We start from the raw sequence: 22,486 nt of genomic DNA, 5'->3' as shown, positions 1-22,486 counted from the left end.
GGGCATCATGATCATTCTAATAACAGCAACATATATATATATTGTCATATGATTTCCTATGCTCAAGTAATAAGCAATTCACAATGTCAAGTATGGTTCAAAAGCTTCGTTGGGAACTAACAAACTATAATCTCAGTCACTGAAGCAATTGCAATTTATCGTAACATCAAAAAGAGTCAATAATAGAGTTTTTCAACAAGCTCACATACTCAACTATCTCGTAGTCTCCCATATTTGTTAACGCTCAAGCAATACTTGTGGTTATAGAGTTTCAGCCGGACACTGAGAAAGATAGGGGCTTCTTGTGTTGCCTCCCAACGTATTCACCTTTAGGTGATGTCAACAATAATAGCCTATGCCAACTTACATCCAATTGGATATATGTATCATGATCTTTCAAACACGAAGAGCTTGCCAAAGGATAAAATGAGAAAGGGAAAGGTGAGGATCACCTTGACTCAAGCATAAAGTAAAAGATAGGCCCTTCACAGAGGGAAGCAGAGGTTGTCATGCGCTTTTAGGGTTGGATACACAAAATCTTAATGCAAAAGAACGTCACTTTATATTGCCCATTGTATGTGGACCTTTATTATGCAATCCGTCGCTTTTATTACTTCCACAACAAGTTCGTACAAAGCTTATTTTCTCTGCACTAATAAGTCATGCATATTTAGAGAGCAATTTTTATTGCTTGCACCGATGACAACTTACTTGAAGGATCTTACTCAATCCATAGGTAGGTATGGTGGACTCTCATGGCAAAACAGGGTTTAAGGATATTTGGAAGCACAAGTAGTATTTCTACTTGGTGCAAAGAATTTGGCTAGCATGAGGGGGAAAGGCAAGCTCAACATGTTTGGAAGGTCAATGACACTATACTTTAACTGAGATGTCGGAAAACATAAACCATTACGTTGTCTTCCTTGTCCAACATCAACTCTTTTAGCATGTCATACTTAATGAGTGCTTCACAATCATAAAAGATGTCCAAGAGAATATATTTATATGTGAACCCCTCTTTCCTTATCACTTCCTATTAATTGCAATGATGACCAAGGCTACGTTCATCAACTCTCAACAATTTTTATGCCTCATACTTTCTATGTGTGAAGTTATCACTATCCATAAGATCAATATAAACTCTTTTGTTCTTTCTACTTTCTTCAAGATCATAGCAACAAAGCAAAGCCCTGGACTCAACACTAATCTTTATTATAGATAGCACACGGACTCGATTACATAAAGGGATCACAATGCAAAACTCGAAACTACTTGATATCAAAAACTTCAAACTACTAGATCAAGATACTACTGAAAGGATCAAACTAAATAAAGCAGTAAAAATAGGAGTGTGATGGTGATACGATACCGGGGCACCTCCCCCAAGCTTGGCAATTGCCAAGGGGAGTGCCCATACCCATGTGACTATTTCTTCGGAGGTGGTGAAGTAGGAGTTGTTGATGATGTAGGCTTGTCATCCGTCTTCCAAGGCATAGGCTCCCCATCATAAAAGGATGATCGAGTCTCCGAGATCCTTAAATCTGTAGCCAAACTCATTTGCTTGAATCTATATTCATACTCACAGTTCTGGTTTTGCAGGTCATAAATCTGGACTTGGAGGTGCTCGATTTTCTCTTGAAGCTTGAAGATGGTCTCCCCAATGACTTTGGCATCCAGCTTGTGGTTGTTGGTGAACTCCGTGATCATCATCTGGTTGGCGTTGAGTCCACGCTCCACCATCCCTTGACACTTGAAAACTTCTTGCTCCATGGCTTCGAGCTTTGTCTCCATGCTCCCGGTACGCCTTGGTCCCTCCACATCGCGGATGTGCAGCACCCCCTCATGCATCTCAATGGTTTGAGGGTGATGCAGCACCTCCGTGAGATAGGGGTTGATAACCCTCTCGAAAAAATTGTCCTTGGGAGCGCTTGGAGACGACATGATGCTCTAGATCTGAAACAGAAACAGCTCGAAACGAAAACAGAGGATATTTGCGTGATACGGTGGTCAAAACCTCCGGGAGTATATATAATGAATTTTTACCGACCAAAATACATAACATACAAGAAAACAGAGTCCGGGAGGCACAAGAGGTGCCCACGAGACAGGGGGCGTGCCCTACATGGGGGGGGATCCTCTCTCGTGGGAGCCCCGTGTCCCTTTAGGACCACTTCTTTCTTCCTAAAATTCTTAAATAATCCAAAACCGATAAAAATTGCCATTAGAGTTGTTTTGGAGTCGGTTTACTTACCGTACCACGTACCTATGCCTTTTCGGTGTCTGGAACATTCTGGAAAGTGTCTCTTATGTATTCCTCAGGGGTTATGGTTTCAATAATATTAGTTTCAGCATTGATAGGATTACCTGGAATAAAGTTGTTGATTTTTATAGCACCAGAATGATAGACCTCCTCGATAACGTAGGGACCTTCCCATTTTGGGAGAAGTTTTCCTGCAAAAAATCTTAAACGAGAGTTGAATAATAACACATAATCTCCTACGTTAAACTCATGCTTTTGTATCCTTTTATCATGCTAGTGTTTGACTTTTTCTTTGAAAAGCTTGGCATTCTCATATGCTTGGGTTCTCCATTCATCAAGTGAGCTAATATCAAACAACCTCTTCTCACCGGCAAGTTTGAAGTCATAATTGAGCTCCTTAATAGCCTAATATGCTTTATGTTCAAGTTCAAGAGGTAAATGACATGCTTTTCCATAAACCATCTTATATGGAGACATACCCATAGGATTTTTGTATGCAGGTCTATAGGCCCATAATGCATCATCAATTTTTTTGGACCAATTCTTTCTAGATCTATTCACAATCTTTTGCAAAATTAATTTGAGCTCTCTATTGCTCAACTCTACTTGACCACTAGACTGCGGGTGATAAGGAGATGCGATTCTATGATTGACATCATACTTAGCAAGCATCTTGCAGAAAGCACCATGAATAAAATGTGAACCACCATCAGTCATAAGATATCTAGGGACTCCAAACCTCGGAAAAATAACTTCTTTAAGCATTTTAATAGAAGTGTTATGATCAGCACTACTAGTTGGAATAGCTTCTACCCACTTAGTAACGTAATCAACAGCAACTAAAATATGTGTATAACCATTGGAGGCAGGAAAAGGTCCCATATAATCAAAGCCCCAAACATCAAACGGTTCCATGACAAGAGAATAATTCATAGGCATTTCTTGACGTCTACTAATGTTACCTATTCTTTGACATTCATCACAAGATAAGACAAACTTACAAGCATCTTTGAAGAGAGTAGGCCAATAAAAACCAGATTGTAGTACCTTGTGTGCAGTTCTATTTCCAGCTTGGTGCCCTCCATAGGATTCAGAGTGACACTTGCGTAGGATTTGTTCCTGTTCATGCTCAGGCACACAACGTCTAATAATACCATCTACTCCTTCCTTATAAAGGTGTGGATCATCCCAGAAGTAATGTCTTAAATCATAAAAGAACTTTTTCTTTTGCTGGTATGTGAAGCTAGGCGGTATATATTTAGCAACAATGTAATTAGCATAATCAGCATACCAAGGAGCAGTACGAGAAGCATTGACAACCGCTAATTGTTCATCAGGAAAGCTATCATTAATAGGCAGTGGGTCATCAAGAACATTCTCTAACCTAGACAAGTTGTTTGCAACGGGGTTCTCAACCCCCTTTCTATCAATAATATGTAAATCAAATTCTTGGAGCAAGAGAACCCATCTAATGAGTCTAGGCTGAGCATCTTTCTTTTCTAAGATATTTAATAGCAACATGATCAATGTGAATAGTAACTTTGGAATCAACAATATAAGGTCTAAACTTATCACAAGCAAACACAACTGCTAAGAACTCTTTTTCAGTAGTAGCATAATTTCTCTGGGCAGTATCAAGAGTCTTACTAGCATATCGGATAACATTCAATTTCTTATCGACTCTTTGCCCTAAACAGCACCTACAGCATAATCAATAGCATCGCACATAATTTCAAAAGGTAAATTCCAATCAGGTGGCTGAACAATAGGTGTAGTGATCAAGGCTTTCTTAAGTGTTTCAAATGTTTCTACACAATCATCATCAAAGACAAAAGGAATATCTTTTTGCAATAAATTAGTCAAAGGCCTAGAGATTTTAGAAAAGTCCTTAATGAACCTCCTATAAAAACCGGCGTGACCAAGGAAACTTCTTATACCTTTTATGTCCTTGGGACATGGCATATTTTCAATAGCATCAACTTTGGCTTTATCAACTTCAATACCTCTCTCGGACATCTTGTGCCCCAAGACAATGCCTTCATTAACCATAAAGTGACACTTTTCCCAATTCAAGACGAGACTAGTGTCTTTGCATCTCTGCAAAACTTGATCAAGGTTGCTCAAACAATCATCAAAAGGGGATCCATAGACAGAGAAGTCATCCATGAATACCTCACAAATCTTTTCACAAAAATAAGAGAATATAGCCATCATGCATCTTTGAAAGGTAGCAGGTGCATTACATAAACCAAAAGGCATACGCCTATGAGCAAAACTACCAAAAGGGCAAGTGAAGGTAGTTTTAGATTGATCCTTTGCTGACACATGTATTTGAGAGAACCCAGAATAACCATCTAGAAAGCAAAAATGTGTGTGTTTGGATAGCCTTTCTAGCATTCGATCAATAAAAGGTAAAGGGTAATGATATTTCTTAGTAGCTTTGTTTAACTTACCGAAATCAATTACCATCCTATAACCTGTAATAATTCTTTGCGGGATCAATTCATCTTTATCATTAGGAACAACGGTAATACCTCCCTTTTTAGGGACACAATGGACACGGCTTACCCATTCACTATCAGCAACGGGATAAATAATACCTGCCTCAAGGAGCTTTAGAATCTCCTTTCTTACCACTTCCTTCATTTTGGGATTTAATCATCTTTGAGGATCTCTAACTGGTTTGGCATCTTTCTCCACTGAAATTTTGTGTTGACATAATGTGGGACTAATGCCCTTAAGATCATCCAGAGTATATCCAATAGCGGCTCGGTGCTTCTTCAAAGTTTTCAATAATCTTTCTTCTTCTTTCTCTGAAAGGTTAGCACTAATAATAACATGATATATTTCTTTTTCATCAAGATAAGCATACTTGAGATTATCAGGTAAGGGTTTGAGTTCAAAAGCGGGATCACCCTTGGGTGGAGGGGGATCCCCAAGAATTTCAATGGGAAGGTTATGTTTTAGCATAGGTTCCTGTTTAAGGAACACTTCATCTATTTCTTCCCTTTCCTTCATAAACATATCGTTTTCATGGTCTAGCAAATATTGTTCTAATGGATCAGTTGGAGGAACAACAATGGAAGCGAGACCGATAATTTCATCCTTACTAGATGGTTCCCTTTCACGAGGTTGTCTACTAAACTTGGCAAAATTAAAATCATGAGACATACCATCTATGCCAACAGTGACAATATTCTTTTCACAATTAATCTTAGCACTATCCGTATTCAAGAAGGGTCTACCAAAAATAATGGGACAAAAATCATCTTGGGGAACCAAGAACAAGAAAATCAGCAGGGTATTTAATTTTCCCACACAAGACTTCAACATCTCTAACAATCCCAATAGGTTTAATTGTGTCCCTATTAGCAAGCTTAATAGTAACATCAATGTCTTCTAATTCAACAGGTGCAATATCGTGCATAATTTCTTTATAAAGATCATAAGGTATCGCATTGGCACTAGCACCCATATCACATAAGCCATGATAACAATGATCTCCTATTTTAACAGAAATAACAGGCGTGCCTATAACAGGTCTACGTGTCTTAGTATCGGGTCTAGCAATATTAGTAGTTTCACCCAAGAAAGAGATAACATGCCCATCTAAGTCCTCATCCAAGAGATCTTTAATCATAGCAATACCAGGTTCAACATTAATTTGCTCAGGATGTGTATAGGTCCTAGTATTACTCTTACAAACAATAGTCGAAGCTTTAGCGTGATCATTTATTCTAACAGGAAAAGGAGGTTTTTCAACATAAGCAGTAGGAACAATGGGATCACTATATGTAATAATCTTTTCTTCGACTGTAATAGGTGCAACTACTTTCACTTCAACAGGAGGATTATATTTAAACCACTTCTCTTTGGGGAGATCAACATGAGTAGCAAAAGTTTCACAAAAAGTAGCTACTATGTAATGCCCCGGTTTCGATGCGCCAGGTGTCTGTCAGTGATTCGCCGTCATTGCTATGTCATTTGCTTGTGTGTTGCATTTTGCCATGTCATCATCTGCATTTCATCCGCATGTTTTTCAAAACTTGCATCCTTTCGGGTTCTCCCGGTTCTCTCCATTGTCTGTTCGGAGTCCGGACCATTCGCGCGCGCCCGTCGCCCCCTCTCAGACCTTGTTTCATGTGGCGGTGTTAAACTTTCTCGGAATGGACCGAGTCTTGCCAAGCGGCCTTGGTATAACACCGGTAGACCGCCTGTCAAGTTTCGTGCCATTTGGAGGTCGTTTGATACTCCAACGGTTAACCGGGTAACCGTAAAAAAAACCCTTTCTCTTTGCAGCCCAACACCCTTCCAAAGTAGCCCAAAACCCATCTAACTCCCCTCCATGCTCTCGGTCATTCGATCACGATCGCGTGGCCGAAAACCGCTCCTTATTTGAACTCTCCTAGCTCCCTATGCCTATAAAAACGTCCTCCCCGTCCATTTTCGCAGACGAAACCCTAGCCCCGCTCCCCTCGCGCGTCGGACATGTCCAACCCCGCCGGACATGTCCAGCCTCCACGTCGCTCGAACCAATCCCGGGGCGACACGTCACCCCGCCGCCGCCCGCAGCCAATGGCGCGCTGCCACGTGGCCGCCGCCGCCGCCGCCCCCTGCTCGCGCCACCGCGGCCCGCCCAGGCCCGGGGCGAGCCCGCGGAGCCCATCGGGGCCCGCCCGGACCCGCGCGCCTCTGCCGCCCGGCCGCCCACCGCCGTTGCGCCTCCGCCGCCGCCTCCAGCGACCCCGACCTCGCCGTGCCGGGCCCGCCTCCTCCCGTCTCCCCCGCTGCCTTCCGCTCCGGCCGGCCGCCGCTGCGGGCACCGCCGCGGACGCCGCGCCTCCCCAGCCCGGCTGCCGCAGGCACCGCCGCCGTCTGCCTCGCCGAAGGCCGGGTCTCTCCTCCGACCTCGCCGGCCTCCGCGCCCGGACCCCATCGCCGGCCCGAGCTCCGCCGGTGCCGCGATCCTCCTTTGACCCCGGCCTCCCCGCTCCGTCCTCCTCCCGGATCCGGCCCGGATCCAGCCGTCTCCGCCATCTCCCTCTGCTCCGGCCACATCTCCGACGAGAACCCCGACCGTCCTCGTCATCCGCGCCCGGGTCAACCCTCAGATCCGGAGGTGAAATTCGTCTAAGTCCCGAATATTTCAACATCGTCATGCCATGTTCATCGCATTGTATCTCTGCATCCGTAGCTTCATTTTGTGCGTGTAATATGTCAAATTGTTTGTCTCAACGAGTACTTCATTTCATTCCATTGCATCATATTCATTTGAGCTCATCTTGATGCCTGAATCATCATTGCGAAAGTGCTTCATGATGTTAATCTGCTGAAACTGTTATAACATGCTCATTTGTCATTTTTGCCATGTTTGATGTGTGCATCCTATGAGGTTGATGTCTACATGTGTTTTTATCTATGCTATGTCTTCTTTACAGAGGTGCTTACCATGTATTTTTGTGATCAATGTGGTGACTAGCACAAGCATGCAAACTAGGCATTTTGATGTTACTGATTTTAGTCCCTGTTCTGCTGTTATTTTGATGCCATGTAAACTTGATGCTAGAGAGAGATCCATGCATATTTTGAGATACTTCATTAAGAATGTTTGGAACATATGGTTTTTATATATCCATTCATGCCCTTTTTTGGAATTATGGAGTAGGCTAGCATGTCATTTTCGTGCTCTACTTTTGCTACAAAATGTTTCCTGGCAGATTGTTTACATGTTATTCAATTTTGCCAAGGTTGTTGTAGTTGATCCTTGCATGATATGAACTTGTTCTTGCCTTGGTTTGTTTCATAAACATGTCTTCTTGCTGATGCTATGCTTATCTTGTCATGCAATGACTTGTGGTGAGTGAATCGAGCTTGTTTAGTAGGGTACTTGCTGTTACTGTTTTGCTAGGCTGAATCTGTTATTTCGTGATGCTATGAAAACCTGCTGCTACAAATCATTCTATGCATAATTTGGAGTTGTTCACTAAGGGTGTTTTGTTCTACATGTTATGCTCTATCCATAAATGCCCCTGGTTGCAATTATAGGTTGCTGTAGCTTGTTGTAATCTTGCTCCAAAGTTGCTAAATAATGTTGCTATCAGCCTGTTAACATTAAGTTCAGTTGTTGCCATGATTGTTGCTAGTGATCGATGCACCCTATGAACTTGCTCTTGCCATGATTAGCTCCACAAACATGTCTTATTACAGTTGGGTGCCTTGCCGTGCCATGTATTGCTCTGTGGTGAGTGGTTCAAGCTCACCAACATGCCTTCATAAGTCTGTTTCTGCCATGTTTGAATCTGTATTATAACTTGCCATGTTTACATGGGTGCCATCATATCTTCTGATCCTTTTTGGCTCATGATCAGTAAAGGACCTTTGATCTATGCATTTAGTAGTATCATGCCATGCCTTTGTTTGCCATGATAAGTTCCTGTAACATGTTGTTTGATAGCTCTAAACATTGCAACCTGATATTAATTTCTGTAAAGTCTGAAACTGATATTATTTGCAATCTTGCCATGTGTGTTTGAGCATGTTCTAGTGATTTCTGGAGATAGCTCAGTGTTCATGTTTTGTAATGCTTTACCTGTACATCATGCCCATGTCTTTTTTTTTCATGTTGAGATGCTGTAGCTTATTGTTCTGATGCTTGCAATATGTCTAGTTGCTGTTTTGGACAGATTGTTGCTATAACTTGTATAGCGTGTGTGTGTTGAACCGTTGCTCCGTTTTGAGTGTGCTCTATATGAAACTTGCTTGATTTTGCATGTAGTTTCATATTACCATGTCGCATCCTTGTTTTGAGGTGTTTGCTTGATGTTTGGGTGCATTTTGCATCAATGCCATGTTTAACTTGTTTTGCTCATATCTTCTAGGCCGTAGCTCCAAACTAAATGAACTTTATATGTAACTTGACTAGAATCTCGTGTAGATCATCTTGTTGCATCTTAACTTGCTGTTTAACAACTTGAACATAAGGTTTATTCAGATCAGGACCATTTTCGAAATATGCATATGAGGACTTACCGGAATTGTTATATGTTGTTCCCAGCCTCATTTAAACTTGCTTTGATGTGTTGCTCTTGTTTGCATCATCTCTTGCCATGAGTAGCTTCATGTACTCTTGTCTTGCATCATGCTTGTTTGTGCATCATGTCTTGTTTATGTGTGGTGTGTTTACTATGTCGTGTGCTTCTTCTCGATAGTTTCTGTTTTGTGCGATCGTGAGGATTCGTTCGTCTACGCTTGGTTCGTCTTCGTGGCTTCATCCGTTCGTCTTCTTCATGGACTCATTCTTCTTCCTTGCGGGATTTCAGGCAAGATGACCGCTACCCTGGATCTCACTACTATCATTGCTATGCTAGTTGCTTCGTTCTATCGCTATGCTGCGTTACCTATCTTTTGCTCATCAAGCCTCCCATATTGCCATGAACCTCTAACCTTTGACACCTTTCCTACGCAAACCGTTGTTTGGCTATGTTACCGCTTTGCTCAGCCCTCTTATAGCGTTGCTAGTTGCAGGTGAAGTTGAATATTGCTCCATGGCGGACATGATTTTGTTGGGATATCACAATATCTCTTATATTATTAATGCATCTATATACTTGGTAAAGGGTGGAAGACTCGGCCTTTTGCCTGGTGTTTTGTTCCACTCTTGCCGCCCTAGTTTCCGTCATACCGGTGTTATGTTCCCGGATTTTGCGTTCCTTACGCGGTCGGGTGATTTATGGGACCCCCTTGACAGTTCGCTTTGAATAAAACTCCTCCAGCAAGACCCAACCTTGGTTTTACCATTTGCCTCACCACCACCTATACCCTTCCCTTGGGTCGGCCAACCCGAGGGTCATCTTTATTTTAGCCCCCCTGGGCCAGTGCTTGTCTAAGTGTTGGTCCGAACTGAGCAGCCTGCAGGGCCACCTCGTGGCAACTCAAGGGTTGGTTTTACTCGTAGCTTGACTTATCCGGTGTTGCCCTGAGAACGAGATATGTGCAGCTCCTATAGGGATTGTCGGCGCATCGGGCGGCTTTGCTGGTCTTGTTTTACCATTGTCGAAATGTCTTGTAAACCGTGATTCCGAGTCTGATCGGGTCTTCCTGGGAGAAGGTATATCCTTCGTTGATCGCGAGAGCTTATCATGGGCTAAGTTGGGACACCCCTGCAGGGTATAATCTTTGGAAAGCCGTGCCTCCGGTTATAGGCAGATGGGAATTTGTTAATGTTCGGTTGTAGATAACTTGACACCAGATCCGAATAAAACGCATCAACCGCGTGTGTAGCCATGATGGTCTCTTTTCGGCGGAGTCCGGGAAGTGAACACGGTCTTTGGGTTATGTTTGACGTAAGTAGGAGTTCAGGATCACTTCTTGATCATTGCTAGTTGACGACCGTTCCTTTGCTTCTCTTCTCGCTCTTATTTGCGTATGTTAGCCACCACATATGCTTAGTCGCTGCTGCAACCTCACCACTTTACCCCCTTCCTTTCCCTTTAAGCTTTGCTAGTCTTGATACCCATGGTAATGGGATTGCTGAGTCCTCGTGGCTCACAGATTACTACAACAACAGTTGTAGGTACAGGTTATGCGATGATCTTGACGCGAGAGCGATGTTTACTTGTTTTGGAGTTCTTCTTCTGCTTCTTCATCGATCAGGGGATAGGTTCCAGTTCAGCAGCCTGGGCTAGCAGGGTGGATGTCGCTTGAGCTTCTGTTTGTGTTTCATCCGTAGTCGGATGTTGATATTGTGTATGATATATTGTTGTATTCATGTGGCATCATTTGCCTTTTGTATGTATCCCCATCTATTATGTAATGTTGATGTAATGATATCCACCTTGCAAAAGCGTTTCAATATGCGGTTCTATCCTTGGTGGGACCTTCGAGTCTCTTTAGGATAGTATCGCATATTGGGCGTGACATGCTATCTCAGAGTCAAGTCCATACTTAGAGCTAAATCCACAGAAAACATCGGTATCCATAAAATGTTTAACACAATCGAACTTAGGTGTCATACCTGACTCCTTACCATCGTCGGAACCCCAATCTTCAGAGTTGCATTTAATTCTTTACAATAAGTCCCATTTGAAATCAATAGTCTTCAGCATATAAGAACCAGCACAGGAAGTATCGAGCAGGTTGCGATTAACGAGAGAAAGCCGAGCATAAAAATTCTGAATAATCATTTCCCGAGAGAGCTCATGATTGGGGCATGAATGTAACATTGACTTAAGCCTTCCCCAAGCTTGAGCGATGCTTTCTCCTTTGCGAGGCCATAAATTATATATGTAATTACGATCACGATGAACAAGATGCATAGGATAGAACTTCTGGTGAAATTCCAACTTAAGTCGCATATAATTCCAAAATCTCGTATCATCACATAGCCTATACCATGTCATTGCATCTCCCTTCAAAGATAAAGGGAAGACCTTCCTTTTGACAACCTCATCGGGGATACCTTCAAGCTTAAATAATCTACAAACTTCATCCACAAAGATAAGGTGTAAGTCGGAATGCAATGTTCCATCTCCTACAGAAGGATTAGCTAGCAGTTTTTCTATCATACCCGAAGGAATCTCAAAGTGAATATTTTCATAAGGTTCAGTAGGTTGAGGAGCATCTCTTTGCTCTTCTGGTTGGGGTGAAGATACCCCAAACAAGCTCCTCAAAGGATTAGTTTCCATAGTGACAAGTAACAGAAAATTTCAGCACACTATATAAATATTTCCTTACCAAGTTCCACTCACCAAAAGCGCTACACTCCCCAGCAACGGCGCCAGAAAAGAGTCTTGATGACCCACAAGTATAGGGGATCTATCATAGTCCTTTCGATAAGTAAGAGTGTCGAACCCAACGAGGAGCAGAAGGAAATGATAAGCGGTTTTCAGTAAGGTTTTCTCTGCAAGCACTGAAATAGTAGGTGATAGATAGTTTTGTGATAAGATAAATAGTAATGAGAAAAAAGTAAATAAAGTAAATAAAGTGCAGCAAGGTGGCCCAATCCTTATGTAGCAAAGGATAAGCCTGGAAAAATTCTAATAATGAGGAAGGAGCTCCCGAGGACACATTGGGAATTATCGTCAAGCTAGTTTTCATCACGTTCATAAGATTCGTGTTCGGTACTTTGATAATTATATATGTGGGTGGACCGGTACTTGGGTACTGTCCTAACTTGGACAAGCATCCCACTTATGATTAACCCCTATCGCAAGCATCCGCAACTACAAAAAGGAGTATTAAGGTAAACCTAACCACAACATTAAACATATGGGTCCATATCAACCCCTAACGAAGCAACGCATAAACTAGGGTTTAAGATTCTGTCACTCTAGCAACCCATCATCTACTTATTACTTCCCCATGCCTTCCTCTAGGACCAAATAATGGTGAAGTGTCATGTAGTCGACATTCACATAACACCACTAGAGGAAAAGATAACATACATCTCATCAAAATATCGAACGAATACCAAATTCACATGACTACTAATAGCAAGACTTCACCCATGTCCTCAGGAACAAACATAAGTACTCACAAATCATATTCATGTTCATAATCAGAGGAGTAATAATATGCATAAAGGATCTGAACATATGATCTTCCACCAAGTAAACCAAATAGCATCAACTACAAGGAGTAATCAACATTACTAGCAACCCACAGGTACCAATTTGTGGTTTTAATACAAGATTGGATACAAGAGATGAACTAGGGTTTTGAGAGGAGATGGTGCTGGTGAAGATGTTGATGGAGATTGACCCCCTCCCGATGAGAGGATCGTTAGTGATGACGTTGGTGATGATTTCCCCCTCCCGGAGGGAAGTGTCCCCGGCAAAACAGCTCTGCCAGAGCCCTAGATTGATTCCGCCAAGGTTCCGCCTCGTGGCGGCGGAGTTTCGTCATGTAAGCTTGCCCACGATTTTTTCCAGGGTAAAAGTGATGATATAGCAGAAGATGGACGCCGGAGGCCCACCAGGGGGCCCAGGAGATAGGAGGCCGCGCCCTACAGGGGGGCGCCCCCTTTCTCCTGGACAGGGTGTGCCCCCCCTGGCCTATTTCTTTTGCTCATAAATTCTTATTAAATCCAAAAAGTTGTTTCGTGGAGTATCAGGACTTTTGGAGTTGTGCAGAATAGGTTTCCAACATTTGCTCCTTTTCCAGCCAGAATTCCAGCTTCCGGCATTCCCCCTCTTCATGGTAAACCTTGTAAAATAAGAGAGAATAGCCATAAGTAATGATATATAATGTGTAATAACAGCCCATAATGCAATAAATATTGATATAAAAGCATGATGCAAAATGGACGTATCAGAACCCTCCTCCCAAAGGGAAAAAGACGGCGGCCTCCGTAGATCCGAAGGAGGGGGCGTCCAAGAGGGGAAAGATATCCCTCTTGGATGATTCGGACTCGGGCACGAAGCTATCCCCAAGCACCGCCCCCGAGCCAAGCCCCTTGCCGAATCGTAAGTACCTCAAGATGCCTTACATACATCTAATCTTTTTAGAGATTATTAGAATAATATCAAATTTCGGGTTTCAGTTCGGCCCGTGACATCCCTCAAGAATCTTCGTCATCAGGGGATCTCTCTCCGGAGAAGATGGAGAGCGAGACGCCCCCACAAGCTTCCCCGCCTCCTAGGGCGGATGACACCAAGGTGTCGTCCCAAAGGATTTCTTCAGGCTTCTGAGAAGTGCGGGAGGGGACCAAGACGGCACCAGGGGATAACGTCTTGGCTGCCAAGAACATGGGGGGCGCAACCCTCATGGAGACCGGTGACGGGGGTCCTGAATTATCCGACCTCCGGCCAGATACCGTTCTGGAGACACCAACGGCTCTGGAACCAAATCAGCAGCCCCCTCTGCAAGAGGGGGAGACGGCTATTCTAGCGGCGGCCTCTATTAATGCGGAGGCACCGAACATGCTGATGGATGCTCTGCAAAGTGCGTCCATCTTGGAGGAGCACCGTATCTTGATGGGTACGGTAGTTGAGAAGGTTCAGTCCGCTAAGAGCGGACTGAATGAAGCTTTCACGAGCCTACTAACAAGCTTCGAGGTATGCGATGTAATGTCTTGAGCCGCTTTCCATATAAAAAATCTACCTACATATAGATAGTAGCCCCTGCGACTCTGTTTGGCCAATGAATGAGGGCGAACACAGGGTCTATATAGATATCCGTAGGAAATAACATACTTATCTTTTTGATAAAAAAACAGGCTTCACTGTTGGCAGCGACTGCCCAGGCCGCCGAAGTTTCTGAATTGAAGCAGAAACTGCAGCTAGTCGACGAGGACAATATCCGGATTAACAAGCGGCTCGACGAGGCGCAGGGTATGTTTCAAGTACTCCATATATAATTGAATTAGTTTGCAAACGCGAAATTGAAGCTTATGCGCTACTATATGCATAATTGCAGATGGCACTACTGAGGTCGAGAACCTCAGGAGTGTCGTTGCCCGCGCGAAGGAGCAGGCAAGGGTGAGCGATGCGGCCGCTGAGAAAGCGGCTGTTGATTTGAAGGCCGAGCAGGTCTCCCGACACCAGTTCAAGGAGCGGGTGTCCAAAGTTGATCAAGAGCTCAAGGACGCCACTCACAAGTGCAAGCTCCTCGAGGAGGAGAATAAATCTAAGGGGATCGAACTCACCAAGGCCCTTCAAGAAGCCCAAGAGGCGAGGTCTGAATCTCGAGCGGCTCGCGAGGAGATCCGACCGGCCGGACAGATAGCGGCTGGTAAGCCCTTTCTTTTACAGTCTAAGTTTGGCAATCAGATGTATGCCTTACTTAATCGACTATGGAGTTCTCCATACGCCTTTGCGGATCTTTCAAAGAACGCCGCCGATGCTGCGCAGTTCTACCGAGCCCAGGAGGAGCATGCGACAGGGAAGTTGTTCTGGTCGCAGTTCGCAGCGCAGGAGCGCTCGACGCTGCTGAACGACCAAATGGCGCAGTGGGCCGAGTTGCATAAGATGCTTGGAGCGGCCATGAAGGAGGTCATACTCCGGCTGTGGCTGGTCAAACCCGTTCTGAGCAGCTATTTTGGCCTAGTGCGGCGACTCATTAATGCCGCGCCCGAATTGACGCAATCAAACGGCCAGTGTGCATAGAAGGTGCACAGAGGGCCTTCACCCGCGTCAAGGTGCACTGGGCGAAGATGAAGGCCGCCGTTATTGCGGTGGAGGGTCCTCCCGAAGGCAAGGACCGCTACACGTCGAAGCGTTATTTAGACAACGTCCTAGAGGGTGCTCGCTTGATAGAGACATTATGTTCGAATTAATGTATCCGAACGACCCGGATGTGTTTATTATATAGATTAAGGCCTTGTAACATATTTGTGCCATTATCTGAAAGTTCTTTCCTCCTGTGCGGCTGTTTTTGTATTCCTGAGAGTTTTCCAGTCGTCGGCTTCGGCCCCCACGTAGATGCTATGGGGGTGTTCAGAATAGCACATGAGCACTCTTGCCCCAACGTCTTGGTCCGTGACGGAGGTGTCAGTGCGGCGAACCAGGCAATCGGACTATGCGGCTTATCCAATCTCACTTAGCCATAGGAGTTTGACGATGGGGCTATGAAATAGCCCCTGGTACGTATGCGGCTATCCAAATGCGGATGCGTTACATATATGACTGGAAAAACAGTCCTTCGTTTAATACGGAAAAATCGTTAAAGATTTTGTAAGTCACCGAGCGGCTGACCAGCTCTCGCCACATCATGACAGTCAGTTTTCGGCTTTCTCTACTGAGGTGCTTAACCGGACGAACCAGAAACACAATCGCAGTAGTTCTCCCTTTACTACCCTAGCCGAACAAACGCAACGTAAGGTAGCAAACACAGGAGCCGGGCAACCCAACTATTGACCAAAGACATGATTCAAAGCCGATGCATATAATGCCATGTCCGGGACACCGAAGTGTGCTACAAAGCTGTTTGGGCTTTTGTTTAGCAGCACATATGTGGCCGTATAGAGCCCCTGGCAATTGGTGTCAAGGTATGTGAGTGTGACAACTAGAGAGATGGAGTACAGTTTTATGAATAAAGTTGATACCGAAAAATTGTCCCTTACTAGGATCTGATTGATATGTCGAAACGTGATCTTACATAGGGTACCATATGCATTGAAGTCATTTTACATGCTAGGGGTCGAATAATAAGGAGAAAATATTAGTACAGGTCCTTTAAATAAGGTTTGGTCCGAAGAGTCCTTTGGAAATCCTGCCGCATGTCTGTGCCGCTTTCGCCTTGTAGAGAGGGGTTCCTTAAAGGGAACAATCTTCGGTTACCCGCACAAAACCGGGCTCGAAGAGAATCCTTGTAAGTCCGTAGGATATATGAGTTAGAATACACCTGTGGTAGGAGAGAAAAGTAATCGAAGAAAGGTGGAAGGTCATACAGGGTTGAACCGTACTATAGACCTATCCGTATTGTGCCTCCGTTGATGCCCAAGGTATTTTGAGTGCGTAGTGATGCATGCGCGGTACAAATTCCGTGGGTGTGTGTGGCAATCGATGGAGGCAAAACTGCTAGTCTAGCTCCGGAAGTACCGAGACGTCAGCTTGTGATACTGACCGGACTCTTTTAACGAAGTCCGGTGGCTTGATGGCTGATGAGTTGTGCGGCTTGAGTGGGCCGCTCTGTACTTCGGCTGCGAGAGCCGTGGTGCACTCCTCCATGCAAAGGGAGCATTCCGTGTTTCCATTGACTGTTATGACACCGCGTGGACCGGGCTTCTTGAGCTTTCAATAAGCGTAGAGCGGGACCACGTTGAATCGAGCGAAAGCGATCCATCCAAGCAATGCGTGATAGCCACTTCGGAAGGGTATGATATCAAAGCTCAAGTGTTCACTGCGGAAGTTGTCGGGCAGGCCGACGACAACATCCAATGTTATTGAGCCCGAGCAACGGGCCTCTACGCCGGGTATTACTCCTTTAAAGGTAGTTTTAGTGGGCTTGATTCTTGACGGATCAATACGCATTTTGTAGAAGGTGTCCTGGTAAAGCAGGTTAAGGCTACTGGCACCGTCCATGAGGACTCGCGTGAGGTGGAATCCATCATTTGGGTCGAGGACCAAATCTTCCAAACCTCCATGACGGATACTGATCGGGTGGTCCTTTCGATCGAAGGTGATCGGCCAAGCCAACCATGGGTTGAATTTTGGGGCGACTGGCTCTATGGCGTAGACGTCCCTTAATGCGCGCTTGCGCTCCCGTTTGGGTATGTGGGTGACATAGATCATGTTCACTATTTTGACCTTAGGGGGAAATTGCTTCTGCCCCCCTGTGTTCAGTGGGCGAGGCTCTTCATTGTTATCCTTGCTGGGTGGCCTTTAACCCTTGTGTTTGGCGTTGAGCTTGTCGGCCTGTTTAAAGACCCAACAATATCTGTTGGTGTGATTGGCAGGTTATCGGGGGGTGCCATGAATCTGGCAGGGCCGATCAAGGATTATGTCCAAGCTGGATGGACCATCTTTGTTTCCTTTGAATGGCTTCTTTTGCTGACCGGCTTTAGAGCCACTGAATCCGACATTGACCATTGTGTCTTTGTTATTGTTTCGACGCTTGTGCTTATCGCGTCGTGGCTTCCCGTTGCCGTCCCTGGCTTCGGTGGTGGCTGGGTCGCTGGTGCTATTGCTTCATCGAGCTAGCCAACTATCTTCTCGCACGCAAAAGCAGGTTATAAGTGCGGTGAGGGCTGCCATGGACTTTGGCTTCACTTGGCCGAGGTGTCGGGCGAGCCACTTATCTCTGACGCTGTGTTTGAAGGCCGCGAGGGCTTCAGCGTCTAGACAATCCACAATCTGGTTCTTTTTAATTAAGAACCTAGTCTAGAGCTTCCGGGCTGATTCGCCGGGTTGCCGGATTATGTGACTAAGGTCATTGGCGTCCAGGGGCCGAACATAGGTACCTTGGAAGTTGTCTCTGAAGGCGTCCTCCAAGTCTTTCCAGCTACCAATAGAGTTTTCTGGGAGGCTGTTCAGCCAATGCCGTGCTGGTCCCTTAAGTTTTAGGGGGAGGTACTTGATGGCATGTAAGTCATCACTGACAGTGTCCTGGACTAGGGGGTACTCACGATGTTGTCCCCCGATTAGTTAGATTGGGCCGAGGACCCCCATGGCCGTATACTCATGGGCCAGTTTGGACAGTTGCCACATACAAGGAAGATTCCACAAGACTTGGTGATCAAGACAAGGACTCCTCCCCAACCGGTGTATTCCGCTAGGACTCTTGTTATCCTAGGCCTCTGGTACATTATATAAACCGAGGCTAGGCTAGTCGATAGATCATTATGACATTACTCATCATGCCTCTATGGTTTAGACCACAACATATGATCTCGGGGTAGATCAACTCTTGTAACCCCTATACTCATTAAAGTCAATCAAGCAGCATGTAGGGTATTATCTCATAAGAGAGCCCAAAGCTGGGTAAAATCCCATGTTCATGTTACCATCGATCCTAAGACACACAGCTTGGGACCCCCTACCCGAGATCCGCTGGTTTTGACACTGACATTGGTGCTTTCATTGAGAGTTCTGCTGTGTGATCGGCGAAAGGATCAATGGCTCGACTGCAGGTCAACTGCGACGTTGGTTTCTTCGTCACCAGCTCGACTGGTCACCTTGGCTTGACCGAGTACTGCACCCTACCTCTGATCATCATGTTCGTATGAGGGCATTCATCAATATCAACTCCAATCTCTATCAAGATCATGGAGGAGTCATCCATGGAGCTCGGCGGCTCAACGTCAACATTGCCCTCGGGCAACCGTGCTGTTTTTCTGGACAGCAAACTTGTATCCGCCGCCGCCGCCTCCTTGAGTGTCTCCTAAACGATTGCTTCGGTGGAATTATGTGTAATTAAGTCTACAATAACCCTGCAAAAGTTTCGTCGAGTTCCGATGGATGAATCTCCGGCAATCTCCGATATACCGGAGCCCTGTTGAATCTGGACGAGAATCCGGACGAGTTTGGAGTGGGGTGTCTAGTATCTATCTCGGACATCCTTTGGAAGATCCAACCATTGATCTGCTGCGGAATTCCCATATATACCACCTGCCAAACATTCAGCTCGATCCGACCGTCCAAACTTTGGGAACCTTCGGATTCGTGCATTACTTTCCGGATCTGTTTTCTGCGCGAGAACGAATCCGACCCGAGTTCATCTCCTTTACGAACGGGATTTCGAACATCCTTTTTGAAGGGCGTTTTTGTATGGGGTATTGTGTTTTATTCTCAAACACATCCCATTAATATTAAAAGTATTTTTACAATACAGTGTTCACCATCGCGCCGGTGTCAAACCAGCCCGACAACATCACTCCACAGCTGCCGACTTGCGCTAGACACGGCGTCGCTTTGTTGAGCCGAGCTTAACTTCTTCGGATCATCATCTCGGTCGGCCGAACAATAGTTCGGCATCGCGAAGGATAAATCGTCACCAACATCGCCGCCCCACGGATTACTGGAGCGGGCACACCGGCATCGCCGCACGGTCACTTCATCAAGCCAGCATTGACCACGTCACAAGCTACGACCTGCATCGGCATGGCCAAACTGTTGCTTCATCGAGCCAATGTCCATCACGCCGAACTATTTCAACACCTCAGCTAACACATCTCCTGACCGACCTGCTCCGTCTCCTCACCTGGACTGGGGGCTTCGTCATCCCTTCATCAACTTACTTCGGAGACCTTGGCGTCACCGGCCGACCAACTTCATCACATTAGCTGGACCACCGGCTTTTGCCTCGGCGAGCCAACCTTTGCCAACTTCGCCATTCCGTCGCTTTATCGCCCATCAGGCAATGGGTGTGCAGATCGATTCCCAATTTTGGGAGTTGCTTTTCTTCGAAATGCTACAACAAAGAAACCAGGTGCTATTAATCCTAACAATTTTTGTTTCTTGGGTTTATTTTTCTTAAGGAATTATTACTCTGGTTTGTTCCATCATCTGTACACAGGTCTATCAAATGGTGGCCACATTAAAAATGGTCGCGTGGTGGTTTGGTCAGTTTCCGTACATAGTTCGGCAAATGCCGTATCCGGAGCCTGGACCACCCTACAAATTCAGGCTTTTGTCACGCCTTCACCGCATCGCGCTGACGTCCTGCATCGACATTGGCTCGAGCGTAATCGATTTTGACTACGTTATGCGGTCACTACTCCGGAGTGTCGAACTCCTTGCTCGGACACCTCGGGCCAGGGGCTAGGACCTTGGCCATGCCGAGGACTGCGAACCTTGTTGGATCTGTCGCAGATCAATGGACGTCTTCGTCCCGCCACGAGCCTGAATCGCATCATCAATACCGAGCACATTAACCAGCTAAGTTGCTTTCATGCTCAAAAACTTCCAGTTTTAAATTTTGTTCGGTTCGAACAAGCATTATACTTTTTGGCACAAAGTTGTTTGTGACAAAGTTCCTTGTCAAAACTTTTTTTGTGATGCACATATTCAAATACCCCGTTTATTTGGGGGCTCCCTTGATGGAGCTTTTCCTCTTGCATATGATTATACTTGTACGGCTTCATCCCTTGTTCGTGTATTACGCCACAATATGCACCATGTTGACTTAAGCGACTTGCAAGCTGGGTTGCCTGGCTCCTGTACTTACTCCTACGTCCCTGATTGTTCGTCTAAGGAGTAAAGGGAGCACCTTTGCGATTGTCACGATCGGTTCATCCGAGCTGGACCTCAGACTGGGTGAAGCCGAAAGCTAGCACTCTTACTGTTTTCAACAATGGTCGACACACAACGGAACTCATGAGTATGAAAAATCTATTGCACAAGTCTCATAATAATAACAAGCAACCAAAGAAAGGTATCGGTGGGGTTACTATTTTCTTCGAAGATGCTTCTTACACTTCGTTAGTAATATAGCATAAGTTCCCTGAGCGCGCTTTGTCTGTTACAGCCTTATGGCCTGATTGCCTGGTTATCGGAAACACCGTCGATATTCTCGACAAGTGGAGTACATAACACTCTCCGGTCCTTTACCAAAGAGGGAGAAGCCAACGGCCGGTTAAGACGCGTTCAAAGTTCGGGTGAACACATATATGATATAAGTACTTCGGTATGCACAATCATTATAACATAAAATTCTTTTACCCAAGTCACTCAGGGGCTCTTAAATTTATGTGAGCTGTTTTATAATAAGTGTTCTTCTTCCTAGTCGTTGCAAAGTCTTTTTTCTATCACTCCTTTTTTCGACGAGAGTTTGTGGTCAATAGCCGGGGAGCCTAAGTACTCCGCCTTCGGGATAGGAGGTTGAAGCCGTAGGCTAACCCGCTTGAAGTCTTGAGATAGGATGTGTCATGTTAAAGCACGACAGAAGCACAATTTTTTTCCTAAGACCAATTTTCGGATTGGCACTGAACACTTGATCTTTTTCGGACGCCAAGTTTTTACTGACGTTTCTTGGTTTCCAAGTTTATGGCACTTTTAAACTATTTGTGTGTTTTCCGCATAAGTCTTGCAGTGCAATGTCGGACACCTTTAGAGATTTGGCAAAAATTCTCGGATATTGCTATATATGCATCAATTTCGAATTGTGTCTTCAATCAATAGTTGGGTTGCCTGGCTCCTGTGCTTGCCTCCTATGTTCCGCTTTGTTCGGCTAGGTGTGCAAAGGGAGAAACACTGCGATTGTGCTTCCAGCTCGCATGGTTAAGCACCGCAGTAGAGAAAGCTGAAAACTAACTGCCACAATAACCGTAACCTGGTCAGCAGTTTGATGACTATGTTAAATGACGGGCTGTTCATAACATTGGCCAAAGTGTTTACGGCTTGACCTCGGCTATCGCCGAACACTAAGCAGGGGGCTACTTGCTGGCCTCCCAACTTTAAGCTCCTATGACTAAGTGAAAGTTAAAAAGCCTGCATATCTGATTGCCTCGTTTCCGCCAACAAAACCGCCTTCGTCACCAAGACGTCGGCTAAGGGTTGTTTTGTTATGTTGGAAACACCCTGCGTAGCATCTACAAGGGGGTAGAAGCCGACGATGGGACACTTCCAGATTATAAGCGGTCGCAACGGAAATGAAAATTTGGGTTCATGTAGACCACAGAGTTTGGAAGCTTTCCCTGAACTAAATCATCAGTATTTTCCTCCCACATTGGAGCTGAGGTTTCATGATTATGCTTAGCATGAAAACCCAAAGAAAGGAACCGATAGTGGGACTATTTTCTTTGGACGATGTTTCTTATGTTAAACAATAATATAACATGTCTCTCTGCGT

General features: G+C 45.1%; 1 pseudogene; it reads right to left on the bottom strand.

The window, feature by feature from the left end:
* Positions 1–3,751, bottom strand: part of LOC123137958 (uncharacterized) — a 121,751-nt pseudogene extending 118,000 nt beyond the window's left edge.
* Between the last annotated feature and the right edge of the window lie 18,735 nt (positions 3,752–22,486).

Source organism: Triticum aestivum, chromosome 6B (genome assembly GCF_018294505.1).
Source record: "Triticum aestivum cultivar Chinese Spring chromosome 6B, IWGSC CS RefSeq v2.1, whole genome shotgun sequence".
In the NCBI taxonomy this organism is placed as follows: Eukaryota; Viridiplantae; Streptophyta; class Magnoliopsida; order Poales; family Poaceae; genus Triticum; species Triticum aestivum.
Note: the sequence above shows the minus strand (reverse complement) of the source record. Positions and strands in the feature narration are given on the sequence as shown.